The sequence below is a fragment of the Mus pahari genome, chromosome 2 (assembly GCF_900095145.1).
Source record: "Mus pahari chromosome 2, PAHARI_EIJ_v1.1, whole genome shotgun sequence".
Taxonomy (NCBI): Eukaryota; Metazoa; Chordata; class Mammalia; order Rodentia; family Muridae; genus Mus; species Mus pahari.
Genome location: NC_034591.1, coordinates 144,171,236 through 144,186,776, shown reverse-complemented (window position 1 = coordinate 144,186,776; position 15,541 = coordinate 144,171,236). Strand labels below are relative to the sequence as shown.

The window sequence follows — 15,541 nt, the reverse complement described above, 5'->3', positions numbered from 1 at the left end:
CTAATATCCGCTTATCAGTGAGTGCATCTCTAGTGACTTCTTTTGTGATTGGCTTACCTCACTAAGGATGTAACTTTTTACTGTTCCCTTGTTTAAAAAAAAAAACCAACTTGCTTTGCAATGACTAAAAAATAGATTGAGGTTTATACAAGTCATATGGGTCTTAAAATATAAGTATAATATTAAGACTTCCAAAAGTCAAAGTTTTAACATATCAATCAATGAAACTCTGATAATCTAGTAATTTAACTCTAGTAAAACAGTGACTGGCACAGCCATATGCACTGGAATGGATGAAACCAGCATAGCTCTTTGACACAGTTCCAGGGAAGCTGAGCGGGTTGCTGCAATCGCTGTCCTCCTGTCTTTCATGCTTAGGTTTTGGTCCCTTCATATTACATTCGTGGGGATTTTCTACATTATGGTTCATTTTATGTCTTTCCTGAGAAAAATTATGTCTGACTCTTTTTATGAAAGTCCTAAGCTTACTATCTCTTCTGCTTTTAAGGAAATAACTTTATCGGGCCCTATTTGGAAGTCTTCCTTATGCCCTACAAATTGTGATAAACAGGCTCTAAGCTATGGATTTAACAGAAAGGAATGACTCTAGAAATATTCTTAGATTATCACCCCTAAGCAAACTCAAACAATATAATTGGAAGAGGGTAAACTTAGTGATAATTGACACACTCCAACTAGCCAGTAGAATAGGTTACAGTTTAATCTATTCTAACCTGCTGACTCCTGCTGATTTGGCTGAGGCCTGGCTGCTAGGTCCTGCCAGGACTGCTGCTATCCCAAAGCTGCAGAACTGGACTGCTGGTATATCTGTGAAGTGTTTGGAAGTGGATTGAGCTGCCACTTCCGACTCCTGTGTACTGAACTGCTGATTTCCTGACAACAGAGATGAGATTTTCTCCAAAGAACAATTCCTAAACAGGACCACCATCCCTGCATCCCTGTAGAGACCTGATGCCACAGGGAAGGGGAATGACCAGGTTGGGGGTGAGGTGGGGATGGGTGGGAGCATGGGGATTGGGAGTTGGGGGGAACACCCCCTCAGAAGTAAAGGGAAGGGAATATGGGGTGAAGAACTCTGGGAGGGGGAATCAGGAGGGAGCAGCATTTAGTGGGTAACTAAATAAAATAATTAAGAAAAAGAAAAAAAGTTGAGGTTACTAATACTAATATGCTTTAGTTGATGTTTAAGATATGAGTACTAGCTCATACCTGAATATGTATTTAACTTAGAACCATTCTTTAAAAAAATTATTGGTTATTTCATTTATTTACATTTCAAATATTATCTACCTTCTCAGGTTCCCCTCCAAAAAAAAAACCCCTATCCCACCTCCCCTACACCCTGATTATTTGAGGGTGCTCCCCCACCCACCAAGTCCCACCTCACTGTTCTAACATTCCCCTATTCTGGGTCATCAAGCCTTCACAGGACCAAGGGCCTCCCCTCCATTGATGCCAGATAAGGCCATCCTCTGCTACATATGCAGCTGGAGCCATGTGTTCCTTCATGTGTACTCTGTGGTTGGTGGTTTGGTCCCTGGAAGCTCTGGAGGATCTGGTTGGTTGATATTGTTGTTCTTCCTATGGGATTGCAAACCCCTTAAGCTCCTTCTGTCCTTCCCCTAACTCCTCCATTGGGGACTCCATGCTCAGTCCAATGTTTGGCTGCAAGCATCTGCCTCTGTATTTGTCAAGCTCTGGCAGAGCCTCTCAGCAGACAACTGTATCAGGCTCCTGTCAGCAAGGACTTCGTGGCATCAGCAATAGTGATTAGGTTTAGAGGCTGCATCTGAGATGGATTCCCCAGGTGGTGCAGTCTATGGATGGCCTTTCCTTCAGTCTCTGCTCCACTCTTTGTCCCTCCTTGTATTTCCTTTAGACAGGAACAATTCTGGGTTAAAATTTTGAGAAGGACAGGTGGCCCCATCCTTCAACCATGGGCCATGCTTAACCTCTGGATGTGGTCTCTACAGGTCTCCCTCCCCTTTGTTGGGTATTTCAGCTAACGTCATTCCAGTTGAGTCCTGGTAGCCTCTTGTTTTCCTGGTGTCTGGAACTTTCTGTTGGCTACCCCTAGTTCCCTATCCCCACTGGTACACACCTCTGTACAATTTTCTGACCCTCTGTATATCTCCGGCCCCTACCCTGTCTCAAGCACTCATGTGAAAAGTCCTCAGAGAGAGTTGTCATCTTTGACATCACCATGCATTATGCACTGATTGTGATAACGATTTTAGCATATTATTAATGAGGCCACAACAGTAGATAAGTTGTTATGTATTCCTCATGATTGCTATGACGTAGACAGGACACAAAACTGCTAGCACTAGTAAGGCATAGCTACTGGACTTGCTACAAATCCACTTCCTATTTAGGTAGCTTGTGCTACTGCTGATCCTGTTACTCAGGAAGCCATATTTTTCATCTCCTTGAAAGGGAACCCTAAAGAAAAAAGAAAAGATTTCTGCAGAGTCTGCCATTGCACTCACTCCTACGAATCATATCTCACTCCTCTTCACTGCTTATTTATGATATGAATCAGATGTAGAGTCCACTGGAATCCCATGCACTAGTTTTGCACCTAGGGACTGTCACAACCTTAGGGTTTGATTGAATCACCTCACTTCTGTCACTCATGCCTATTAAATCCTGTAATGTGTGTACAATGCTTGCTGCCATGTTCAAATGGACAGTAGCCCTGGATAGTCTCATAAGAGTGATTTTCAATACTTTCTTGAAGTACTTTCGCATATGTATGAAAGTGGGAGAAAATACACCACTTATAAATTGCTAGAAGGTCTTTAACAATGGAGGTGACTGGTTATGTGTTTTACTGTTCCAGTGAAATGGGTCTGTACTAAATGGCTGTGCTCACATTCAAGAGCTGTCCCCAGTGATCATTGATGACAAGACCTTCGGGAAGACTCTCATTGCCCCTGGAGTCTCTGCTTCAGTGACCAGATACAACCATGCAAAGAGAGGATTGATAATTCTCAGGCTCGCAGTTCTGAAGTACCTTCCTATGGTTTTAGAGCCCTTGGCCATCAGCAGTTCTGTCTACATCATGCAAGGGCAGTTATCACCAAGGAAAGATTTTCAAGTGATGATAGCAGACAACATCTACCCCAGATGCCACCATCATGCTAAATATTTGGAGGGAAATAACTCTAAGAAAATGCTTTAAGATGATGCTTAGTAGATGGGAAAGTATCCAATTGATTTAAATTTGTTAGGATGTGGAGTTTGTTAGGGATAGGCTGTTTCATAAGACACACAACCTATGCCCAGGGCACACCTCCAGCCTAAGAGATGATTTTCTTCCATACCAGTACAGTTGGCTTCATGCAACAGAGCCATTCAACCCTCATAGCCACAACCCATGCATGTCACAACACATGAACACAGAAGGAAAAACATTGTGAAAACATACATGTTGTTATACTCAGTGTTGTCTGTCCACCTCCAAGGGTGCTCTGACGACTCTCTGTGCAGGCCGATCCAGAAATCAAAAGTCCCCTTGAATCTCCCTAGGAAATTCTGTCATAAAACACAAAAAGCCAAGAATACATGTGTGTCTTTGTTTCAGATAATCCTGGAGTCTTTCTACTGCACAGCTACCTATAGAGGTAACAGGAGGGTGTAACTGAGGGTCCAGATCTCAGTGGATCCACTTGACATCAGGCATTGTAAAGTATGTCATTTGAATTAAAGTATCACATTCCTCTGTGGCCAGGGTAGTTCTGGGTTAACCTCCCATTGCAGTTATTAACAGTATGCAACATGTGCCATCTTACAGAAAACACTCATGGCTACCAGGTATCCCAGTGAAATGGAATATCTGACCTTCTAGATGACTACAAGCACTGTGTGAGAGAATATTTCTTGAATGTCTCAGGATTCCAGTCAGAAGTCTAGCGTCAGCAATTGGCACACACTCACACATTCCCCATGTCTCCACATGCTTGGGATGGGATTCTTCCTCATGCTTTATCTGTAACCTCTCTATCTTAAGGTAATATAATTTTCAACAGACAAACCAATCACTGGCTATTTCTTACAGCTCCTCCTTGTTGTCCAATGATCTAATTGGACCTCTAGTGCCATGTAAAAGGTCTGGCTGAATGTCCAGTTTCTCGAGTATTCAGAAAAATAAAAACATTTATTTCCAAATCCAATCCAGTTTCTCAGGCAAGCAGCATAGGTATTTTTAATTGAGATCTGTTCTGTTATGCTCACTAAAATTTAGGTAATATAATGAGTTATAACACACATGCTTTGGCTCTTTCGGAATACCCTCCTGGGCTCAGCTGTGAGCTGTGAATTTGATCGTAGCTTTCCTAAGTGATCTGTAGGAATCCTCCCATGAGCATGGTGGGCCTGTGTCCCACTCAGTCTCAGATGCTCACTGTCAGCAGGGCTTCCAGGAAGTGCATTTCTATAATAGCATCACTCTCTGAGCTTTGGGCCAATGGTTACTACAACAGGGGTTACTAGAGCAATAAGCACTCTGTAGGGACACCTATTGACAGCCACCCTAATAATTGAGACAGCAGTGAGAACTATTGGGTAGGTAGTGTATGGACATGTTGCACTAAAGGATGATTCACAAAATTAAGAGGACAGTGTAAGATTTTATTACACTATTCTTAACAGTGAGGTACCTATAAATGTATTACTTCAGAAACGGCATTTAATAAATTCAAAGTACAGTTGAGCCTGGTAACTAAACTCATGGATCATAGGGGGAGGCACTGCACCTTTCTGGTCATAGTACTTTACTCTGTCCTCCCCCTTCCTTTAGGTTCCTCCTTGGAGCTTTTCTCTCCTGTTCTCTGCCTTGGACAGTTTCCCCAAGTAAACCTATATCCCCTGCATGTCTGTCTAGAGCCTGGTGAATGTCATCTTCCCAGGGATGCTGAGCCTAGCCTTCTGTGTACACCACAGCCTGTGCTGTTCCTTCACAGCATCTTCTTGCTGGAACGTAAGTTTCCAGAGAACAGGAACTTCTGGTGTATTTTCTGTAGAGCCCTTCCCACAATTCCTGTTTCACAGTGGTCATTAAACATAACTGACAATGTTAATGTGGGCAGAATGCCACAGAATTTGGACAATAAGTCACTTGCCTCTGAAAGCAATAAAAAGAGCAACTACAGCTACAGTGAGAACGATGACCACTCCACAGAGGCAGTAAGGCAGAGCAGAGTACATGGGGGAGAAGATTCAGAGACATTTTCCTTGGAGCATTTTACTTGAAGAATATAAATATGAGAATAGCAATCTCAAAAAACGTTTTTAACAATTATCTGTAGATTTGGCTTGTATTCACCCACCGTAAACCGCTTCACAGAAAGTTCTGGTCTATAAATGATGTCCATCACTCACAGAATAATAGAGGAGAAGAAAACATGGAGTCTTCCAGTCATTGAACTAAGGGTAAATGAAGAGGCAAGAAACAGAAAGAGTGAAGATCAGGTTGAAAGCAAACAACAACCAAACTATCCATAGATTTTGTTCCATAAGAATAGACTGGTTAGGACTGAGGGTTTAAGAACAGTTGATGCTCTTCTAGAGGACCCGTGTTGATTTCTCAATCCCAGCTTCTAAAGGGGCAGCTCATAACCATCTGTGTAACTCCTGCTCCTGTCAATGAGACAAACAGGTTGGTACACTTTTATATTTCCAGTGCTAGGGAGGCAGAAGCTGGACTCAGGAGTACAAGGCTAGCCTTGGCTACATTGGAAGCTTGAACACAACCTGGACTATGTAAGGATCCGTCTCAAAGAACCTAGTCAGTAAATAAATTAATTAATTAATGCACATAAATGTAATAGAACACACTGAGATAACTAATGGAAGAAATATGGGAACATTTAACAGGCTTACCAAAATCATGTGAAAAAAATGTATATTAGTCTAAAATAACAAAAACTCTTAGCAAGTGAGGAATTGAAAGAACGTATTTGTGGATATTGGGCATTTCAAAAAATCAGAAAGGTAATTTTATTCATTTAAAATGTATGTGTATTTAATGCATATGGGTAATTTGCCTGCATATGTGTCTGTGCACTGTATGCATGCCTGGTGCCTGAGGAGACAAGAAAGGATATTGAGTTCCCTGGAGCTGAAATTACAGTTGTGAGGGGTCATGAGGACACTGGGAACTGAACCTAGGCCCCCCAAAAGAGTAGCCAGTGCTTTTAGTCACATGCCATCTCTCTAGCACAAAGTAAGTTTTAAATTGCATGAAAAGGGAATAGAATCAGTTTAGCTAAACAATTTAGAAAATGAGGCCAAATTTGCAGAAGTGATACCACCAAATCAGAGTGACAGAAACACAGACATAAGTATGGTTTTGGTGGCATCATAGACACATAAACCAAATTAATAGTAATAATAATAACCATAATATTAATAAAAGAAAAATAAAAAAATAATAAAACAACTTGAGAAGCAAGTCCAACATGTGGGCCTAACTTATACTTATCCCAGGAGGCTGACCCTGGCCTCGCTGTGCATACCATACTGTCTCACTGATCTCCCACCTCCTCCTATAAAAGGCAACTCACACATGAAGCCTAGGGCTATAAAACTATCTGAGGAAAAGTGAAAAGAAAAATCTCTGTGAACTTGCCTGGAATAAAAATGTCTCAAGTATAATATCAAAATCCTTGTCCACATTCGCTTAAAATGAAATATGCAGACTTTGCTCTAATTCAAAAATCAAACAGAAAACAAACAAACAAACAAACAAACAAAACTCCTTCTTTTCCGAGTTCTACAAAGGGAATTTGCAATTTTTGTAAGATATAGATCAACAAGAAGTTGTATCTAGAGCATTCTGATAGTTTGGAGAATTCAAGTATTTTTAAAAAAAAAAGAGTCAAAGAAAAAAAAAGAATAAGAATGGGCCAACTACTTGAAGATACACTAGCATTACATAGGTTCATTGCTACTGGGTTTGGGGAAAGAATTGAAAACAGATCACCACTTTCTTCAAATGAGAATACACATACTATATGCTCTGGCCCTCCTACCCACATATTCACACAAGAGGACATGAAAATCTGTGTCCCCATCATTATGAGTATTGGCAGTGACTTTAGAGATTCTTATTGCTATGTACTTACTAATAAGTTTATATTAGCCAAAAAAAAAAAAAAAAAGTACAGAATGCCCAGGATACAACCTATAGAAGTCAAGCTTAACAAGCTGAGGGGCCCAAGTGAGGCTGCCTCAATCCCACTTGGGAGGGAGAAGAAACCAACCACAAAAGGCAGAGGGAGGGAGGCACCTTGGTTGGAGAGGGGAGGGAGGAGAGAAAGGGGGAACATGATCAGGTATTAAGGGGGAACAGTAGTGAAGCCCTGAGAGCAGTCAGAAAGAATGGAAACAGGCAATCTCAGGAGGCAGGAGGTCAGCCAGGGGTGGGGGTTGGGGACCTCTAGAATTACCAGAGACCTGGGAAGTGAGAGCCAGGATTAAAAGGGAGGGACCCTAGATGAAATGCCCAACAGTGGGGAGAGGGAACTTGTAGACTCTACCTCCAGTAGAAAGACAGGGCATCAAGTGGATGGGGTCAAAAACTCTGACCTAGAATTATTCTTGTCTAAAAGACCTGCAGGGACAAAAATGGAGAAGAGACTGAAGTAAAGGAGATTCAGTGACCGGCCCAAATTGGGATCCAGCTCAAGAGGAGGCTCCAAAGCCTGACACAATATTACTGATGCTATGGTGTGCTTACAAACAGGAGCCTATCATGGCTGCCCTCGAAAGACCCAACAAACAGCTGAAAGAGTCAAGTGCATATACTTACACCCAACCAATGGATAGAAGCTGCTGACCCCTGTGGTTGAATTAAGGAAAGGCTGGAAGAAGCTGAGAAGAAGGACTACCCCATAGGAAGACCAGCAGTCTCAACTAACCTGGACCCCCGAGATCTCTCAGACACTGAACCACCAACCAGGCAGCATACACTAGCTGATATGAGGTCCCGAACACACATACAGCAGAGAACTGCCTGGTCTGGCCTCCATGAGAGGAGATGCACCTAACCCTCCAGAGACTTGAGGCCCCAGAATGTGGGAGGTTTGGTGGTGTGGTGGTGGAGGGGTGGGGATATCCTTTTGAAGACAGGGGAGGAGGAATAGGATGAGGAACAGTTGGAGGGCGGACTGGGAAGGGGATAACTACTGGATTGTAAAAGAAGATTAAAGAATAATAATAACAATATATTTAATTAAAAGTATTTGTTAAATTCACAACCCAAATATCCACCAATGTTGAAAATGTCAATCAATATGACTGAGCACTGAGGCAGGGGCATTTAAAAGGAAAACATTGACCATATACTTGCCCCTGATCATCTCTCGCTCTGTCCAAATGTTCCTCAGCTTTGGTCTTTCAGCAAGCTCTAGAGCAAGTCATAAAACCAGCTGTACTCCAGCTTATTCTAAGGGCTTCAGAGTCTGATCAAAAAGTTGTAGTTTTTGTTTTGTTTTGTTTTTATCTGATAGCTCAATTGTCACCAACTTATTTCTGCTTGAGCTAATCTAATTTACAAGTTTTCCATTGGCTTTTTAAAAACCTTCTGCAAAATATAAGCAGATGTTTTATTTTGAGCTGCTTTCAAATTTCTGAATACATAACTATTCTTAGATCAGTGGTGTTTGCCTTTTGTCTAAGCTCTGCCCCACAGTTACCTGGCAACAGCCTGGTGTTCCTGACTCACTGTAAAAGGGACTGCTCACCTCCTCTGCTCTCTGGCTCTCTGGCCTTCCTCCTCTCACCATGTTCTCTTGTCCCTTCCCCCCTCTCTCCCCATTCCCCTCCCCCTTTCTCTATGTGTTCATGGCCAGCCTCTACTCTAGTCCTCTCTCCCTCTCTCTCTCTCTCTCTCTTCTCTCTCTCTCTCTCTCTCTCTCTCTCTCTCTCTCTCTTCCTCTAAACTTCTCTCCCCATGCCCTGAATATACTATATCATGTGGCTTGTCCCTCAGGGGGAAGGGGTGACTCTGCATGGTCCCACAGAGGCATCCCCTTCTCCCATACCTTGCTACACATCCACCAAACATATTCCTTCCCTCCTTATCTTTTTATAAGCACAACATTTGGTACTGAGACTCGGATTTAAAAACTCTGCAGGTTTATATCCTCCCTGCTACCACATGGAGAACCAATGCTCCCTAGCCCAAACCCGTGAGAGCGGGTAAGCACACCCCCCCAAACACACACACACACACACACACACACACACGCACACACACACAGACACTTCAGTGTTAATGTCCCCATGATCCTAGGGGAGAGTTCTTGAGCTTGGAGCTACCCCTGTGCTGCCCTAGGACATTTTCCCTTTGGTGAGATTTTCCCCTCTCCTCTGAGATGGTTCCTTTCTCGCTGTTGCACAATCCCAGGACTGGGTGAACTGCTCTCTGTTGCTCATGGCACTGACTCAGATCTTAGGCCCCAGCCCATCATGTGATGACCTGTTGGTCTGGCCTGGCTGTCAGCCTCTCTGGTTATTAATAGTATCCTCAGGAAGCTGGTAGGGTGTAGTTAATAACCCTATTCTCATCCATGGGTTGGTCTTTGCTGTTTTGTCCCTATTTACTGGGATTTCCAGGACTATCTCTACATGGCCCCCAACCTAGCACTTTAAAACAACTCTCTAGATAGTGATCCATAGTATAGGCTTCCTCACGCCCCACCTCCCACCCTCATTCACTTGGTACTGGCTGGCCCACTGCAGTGGCTGCTGCTGCCAGCTGGGAATGGCCCTCATTCACTTGTTATTTGCTCTGCTCCTGGTTCACCAAGTGAAAAGCAGGTCTGGCCCTGCCCCTTGCGTCCTCACAGGAACTCTGTCTGCTGAGATGTTGCTTTCTTGCTTCCTCATTCTGCTGAGCTCTGCTGCAGTGGTGAGAAATACAGTTCTCACCCTGCCCCCTGGTGCTTCCCACACTCTGTCTGGGACTCTGTTCGCTGAGACACCGTTTTCCTACTCATGGGTGCCTGCTCGAATGTCTGCCCTGTTATTTGTGCTCACTTGCATGGACAAGTGCCCCTGCATGAGCCTCTCTCTCTCCCTCTCTCCCTCTCCTCAGGACTCAAGAAGTGAGCAGAATCTGCCTGCTGCTGGAATAATGCACACATTGCTAGGAGACTGAAAGCTACCTCAGGTGCTTCTCTTCCCTTACACACTAGGTGTGATAGGGCAGCACCAGCCTGCAGCTGGAAGCACTGTGCCAGGGCTTTTGGCTGCTAGGAGGAAGCCCCACCCCACCTTCTTGTGTATGAGCCCTGCACACCACAGAACCACCCCAACCCCATGACATCATCACCGCTGTAGTTCAGTGGTACCTCAGCCATGAGATAGATACCTGGGGCGTGCAAGCTGTTATTGTGACTTCTTACAATCTGTGCTCTTCAGGCTGCATGCACATGCCACACCCCTGGACCAGATGCTAGCCTGGTGCCTCAGCAAAGCATGCATGCATGCCTGTCTCTAGCTCTGTGGATGGCAATAAAGTGGGTCAAAATTCCCCAGCTCCAGCAAATTATAGTGTGCTATATTTACTATACGCATTCTCAAACAAATAATTAAACAAATGTAAGTTTTCTAACTCAGATATGATCAATTGATATAACCTTCAATTTTGTCAAAAGTCTGCTAATAATTAATAAGTTTATGACAGACAGAATCTCCCACAGCCTAACAACTTATTCCCAAGGACTCAGAAAATATAGACACAGCTGCAAGAAACTGCCTAGATTGTGGTGTGACAAACACTGAGAAACACTGTGGACACTGAATCCCCTAAGAGTCAAGTAACTTATATTGCCTGAGTCAAGCTCAATAACTTCTCATTCCATGAATTACCTGTTCCAAGGAGGAAAAGGCCCTCCTTCTTCTGGGCTTAAAAGCCCTAGTGACTGCACCCAAGTTGCCATGGAGACCATAGGAACATGGGAACTGTTTGGATTAATTAATTAATATATGACTCCAAGATTATAATTTATTCTTCCCCAGAATTCTGACTCCATTGACAACTAAGGAAACTGTAGCTTGACAGCTAGAAAACAGACCTAGCTCCTTACCCTAAGGTAATCCACCATTATAGTCACTCATTAATAAACTCGTTAACTAGCTAAGGCTGCTAGATTTCTTATAGACTTCACAAAAAATGATATGCAAGTTTAGATGCAAGCTTTCACAGATGTAACCTGTTACTTTTTTACCTAAACTCCGTATCTATTGACTAAATGCTTCACATTTCCTCTTCTTGCTATGCCACTGTCCTAACATTATTCGAATCTATCAATTATCATCATTATCAATAATAACAATAATAGTTTCAGTCAGAATACTTGGTTTAAGTGATAAGCATTAACATTTGTTGTGAATATTGTATTTTGATAAGCTCGATCTTGTTTTCTCAAATCCAGTATTCCCCTGACAAAAAGAAAAGAAAAAGAGATGAAGGAACAGGAATGAAGGGAAAAGGAAGATAAAGGAGCACAATATAATGAAGCATAGACAGTTTGAATCACAAGAAACACAATTTTGCTTCCTTTCTGAAGACTGAATTAGAAAACTCCATTAAATTCTTTTTCTGTAACTTATCAAGAGTTCAAAATGAAAAGGATTTGGTCCTGTCTTGGTTCAGGTCCAACACACCCACACCCACTCCTTACCACCTCCTTACAATTCTTTTTTAATTACAATGGATCTGCAAAACAAAAGCCCCAAGCTTCCCAGGTAACTTCTGTCACTGTGCACAGTGCAAAGCTGTTGTTTAAATTTCCTTCACTCTGGGATGTGTAGAGCTAGCATTTTCTACAATAAGATAATCCACCAGAGGGGCAACTTGCCAGATCCCTAGGAAGAGAGGACTAGCAAGCTAAGTACAAAGAAAGCAAGCTGTGGCTACAGCTCTGGCCCTCAGAAGGTGACTCACTGCTCATTTCTCTTGCCTGAGAACTATTCGAGTATTGTATGCTCCTATAGAATAACTAAGGTAACAACCTCATAGCTAATCTGTCTGCATTCTCCTGCTCTGCAGACCCACAGTGACACGCTCACAGACGCCCTTCTGTTCTTGTTCTTTGCTCAAGGTTCAGCTCTTTTACCTTCCTGTCCCTGGTGAAGCTCCTCTCTGCTCTTATAGTTTGGTTCAAATACTATTGAATACATACCCATTTCTCCCTCCTGTGGGCTGTCTGTGGTGCTGAACATAAATAGGGAAGCCTTTGTGGCACTCAATTCAGAGCAGAGAAGCTGAGTTTCCACTACAGGATTGAAACTTGAAAGCTGAGAGGCACAAATACATGGGAGGTTTCAGTATTTATTCAACCCCACAGGCTGATTCGGTATCTTGAGCTCCTCCCATGCAAACTTGTTTGATTCAAATTGCAGTATTGTAAAGGAGGCATTGCATTAGACTGTAATGAAGTGAAACTAATGCTGTAGACAAAGAGCTTTTAGCAGAGATAAAAGAGCCTGGAGAGTGAGACCATTTTTACTGTCCAGCAGGAATCAATTTAAAAATAAAAGACGACAACAACAAACACACACACACACACACACACACACACACACACACACACACACACAAAAGACAACAACAAAAAGAAAATATTACCAACCCTTTCCTGCCCTGAATCCCACACATCAGACAGTGATCTTCGGGGTAGGTGAGCCCCCTGTCGTTACAGCTCTGAGCTCTGAGGACATTATTTACAGGGACACCCAGGGCAAGGTCAGAGGACTCTGTGTTGAGAAGCCCAGAGACAGAGTCAGAGAGGAGAGAGTTGGGGATCACAGTCAGTGCTGAACACACTTCTTGCCTCTCAGGGAATAAGAGGTCCTTTGTGATGGAGCCAGACCATGCCTCCCTCAGGACTACGGACTCAGGCTCTTTCATATTACAGATTTATATATGGAAACAATTTGCTCGAGGTATGGAGACAGAAAGATAATGCCCACTGACATCTTTATAGCACAAGAAATGCCTCTCGACCAGTGTTTCTCAACCTTGCCAATGCTGTAACACTTTAATAAAATTCTGCACATTGTGGTGACTCTGAACCATAAAATTATTTTGTTGTTACTTCATAAGTGTAATACTGGTATGATTATGAATTATAATGTAAATATTTGATATGCAGGATGTCTCATATGAGACCCCTGTGAAAGGGTAATTCGACCCCCCTACCACCACACACGGGTTGAATCTCACAGGTTTTGGCATTTTGACTATGTATGTGGGTGCGACTCTCTGTGGAACCATACAGGTGCCTGAAGACACCAGAAAGGGTTCAGATTGCTCAGAACTGAATTCACAGGCTTGAAGAATTTAGATTTAGAATGTACGTACCCCAAAAAATGTAGCAACAAAACATCATCATCCTCAATGCAAAATAAGTTTAGAATTATTTTTATCATTTAAGTACATATGCGAAGGAATTTGTAACTATCTCAGATGATTTAACCAGTATTTGTGATAAAATAGTTAGATAATGGTATGGTTGCACATTTGCTCTAATTCTGGCCCTGCGGAGGCTGTTGCAGGTAGAGCTCTATAAATTGGAGGCTAGCCTGGTCTACATAGGAAGCTCCAAGTCAACCAAGGCTAAATTTAAAAAATAGAATACGTAGTATATTAACTACAAAGAATATAAGGATATATAATTAATATAGTAATATAACATATTAAATAAAATAAATTATAAAAATGAGAGTTAATAGAAATGTATTCAGAGGGTTTTTGAATTCCGATACTTGGGAATTGTCAATGTAGTTGGAGATGGGTCACCCAGATTTTCTGATATCCCAGACTTCAGCACAAGTCTGAGGTGCAAAACAAGGATCTGAGAGTTTATCTCCTGAGGTCTTCTAGCACAGGAGGTAAGTCAGAAGCAACCCAACACCACATTTTCCATCCATGTTAAAGGTAGTCTTTGATCAGGTTTTTTTGAGCTAATGAAGTTGCCTGGTTTCAGACCTCCTCGTTTAGTTCTTCAGCACCCAGAACTCATGATGGGAAGGCTCTGTAACCAACTGGAAGTTTTAGCCATTGTTCTTGTCTTTTCAGTTGTGAACCTAGCCTTGCACAGCTGAGTCATCTATCCAACACTTAGTTCATGACAAAGAGCTTTACCAGGAACAGAACAATGTTTCCCTTTAGCAGAGATGGCTCATACAGTCCTTTGCCCATATTCCTATATAACACTGTNTTGAATGAGAATGGCCCCATAGGCTCATATATTCAAATGCTTGGTACCCAGTTGGTGGAGCTGTTTACGAAGAAATAGGAGATATGGCCTTGTTAGACAAGGTGTGCTCTTGTTGAAGGAAGTGGGTTTGGGACTTTGAAAAACAACTCCATCCCCAGTTGTGATTAATTTGGGAATTTATTTTAATTTTGATAAATATCCATCATAGAGCCTCCAAATTTGGCAATTCTAGTAATACACAATGATGCTGGTATTTGCTATAGACAGCATTAAAGAGACACTATGGAGATACAGGTAGAAAAGGAAACATCCACAGCTTTAAACAGATCCCCTGACCAATCCCAGGACAAACAATTCTATTTCTTAGTGAGTGCCCACAAAGAGAGTATGTAAACAGGTCCACATGAGAGTTCTTATTGCATTATAATTCATGATAAATAAATCAAAATGATACAACACATATCATCAGTGTGTGATAAGAGTGNAATAGAGAACTAAGCACAACAGGTGAGAAATGAATATACACAGTGCATTTTGGAAAGGGTAATATATTTATGACTATGGAATGTTGTGTTCCTCAGCAGGATGCATAAAGGCAATATACAGCAATATCCAGCGGCAAAGCAGTGATTCCACATTTGGACTTTGAGTAAATGGCTGGAGCGATGGCTCGTTGATTAAAAGCACTAGCTGATCTTGCAGAAGAGCATGGTGCAATTCTCAGTGCACATGCTGCTCACACCATCTGTATAAGGAGGCTTGTTCTGGAGGCTCAGACACCTTCTTCTGGCCTCTGCTACACTTATGTGGTTCTCAGACATACATGCAGACAGAACACCTATACCCTCTTAACCTAAAATTAAAGACTGACAGCTTAAAATAAAGACCTGGGAGGCTTTTAATCTGACCAGTAGCATACATACCTGCTCTTCTATGAACTCACATGACAGCTTCAAGGCATGCTTGTGAAACTATGAAATTCCCTCAAGCAAGCATCTGTAAATGTTCCTATATTTTATTTTTCCATCCTTTAGCTTCTTTCTTCAACAGACTGGATATGTAGACAGAACTTAGCATTTTGCTCCATACAGGAAACACATCTCAGTGACAACGAAAGACACTACATCGAGTAAAAGGTTGAGAAACAATTTTCCAAGCAAATGGACCCAAGAAACAAGATTCACTAGCCATTCTAATATCAAATAAAATCTACTTTCAACTAGAAATTATCAAAAAAGATAAGGAGGGACACTTCATACTGGTCAAAGGAAAACTCTACCAAGATG

The 15,541-nt window shown here is 42.2% G+C and overlaps 1 pseudogene; it reads right to left on the bottom strand.

The window, feature by feature from the left end:
- Nucleotides 1-2,294: 2,294 nt before the first annotated feature.
- Nucleotides 2,295-10,025, bottom strand: LOC110316918 (annotated as a pseudogene).
- Between the last annotated feature and the right edge of the window lie 5,516 nt (nt 10,026-15,541).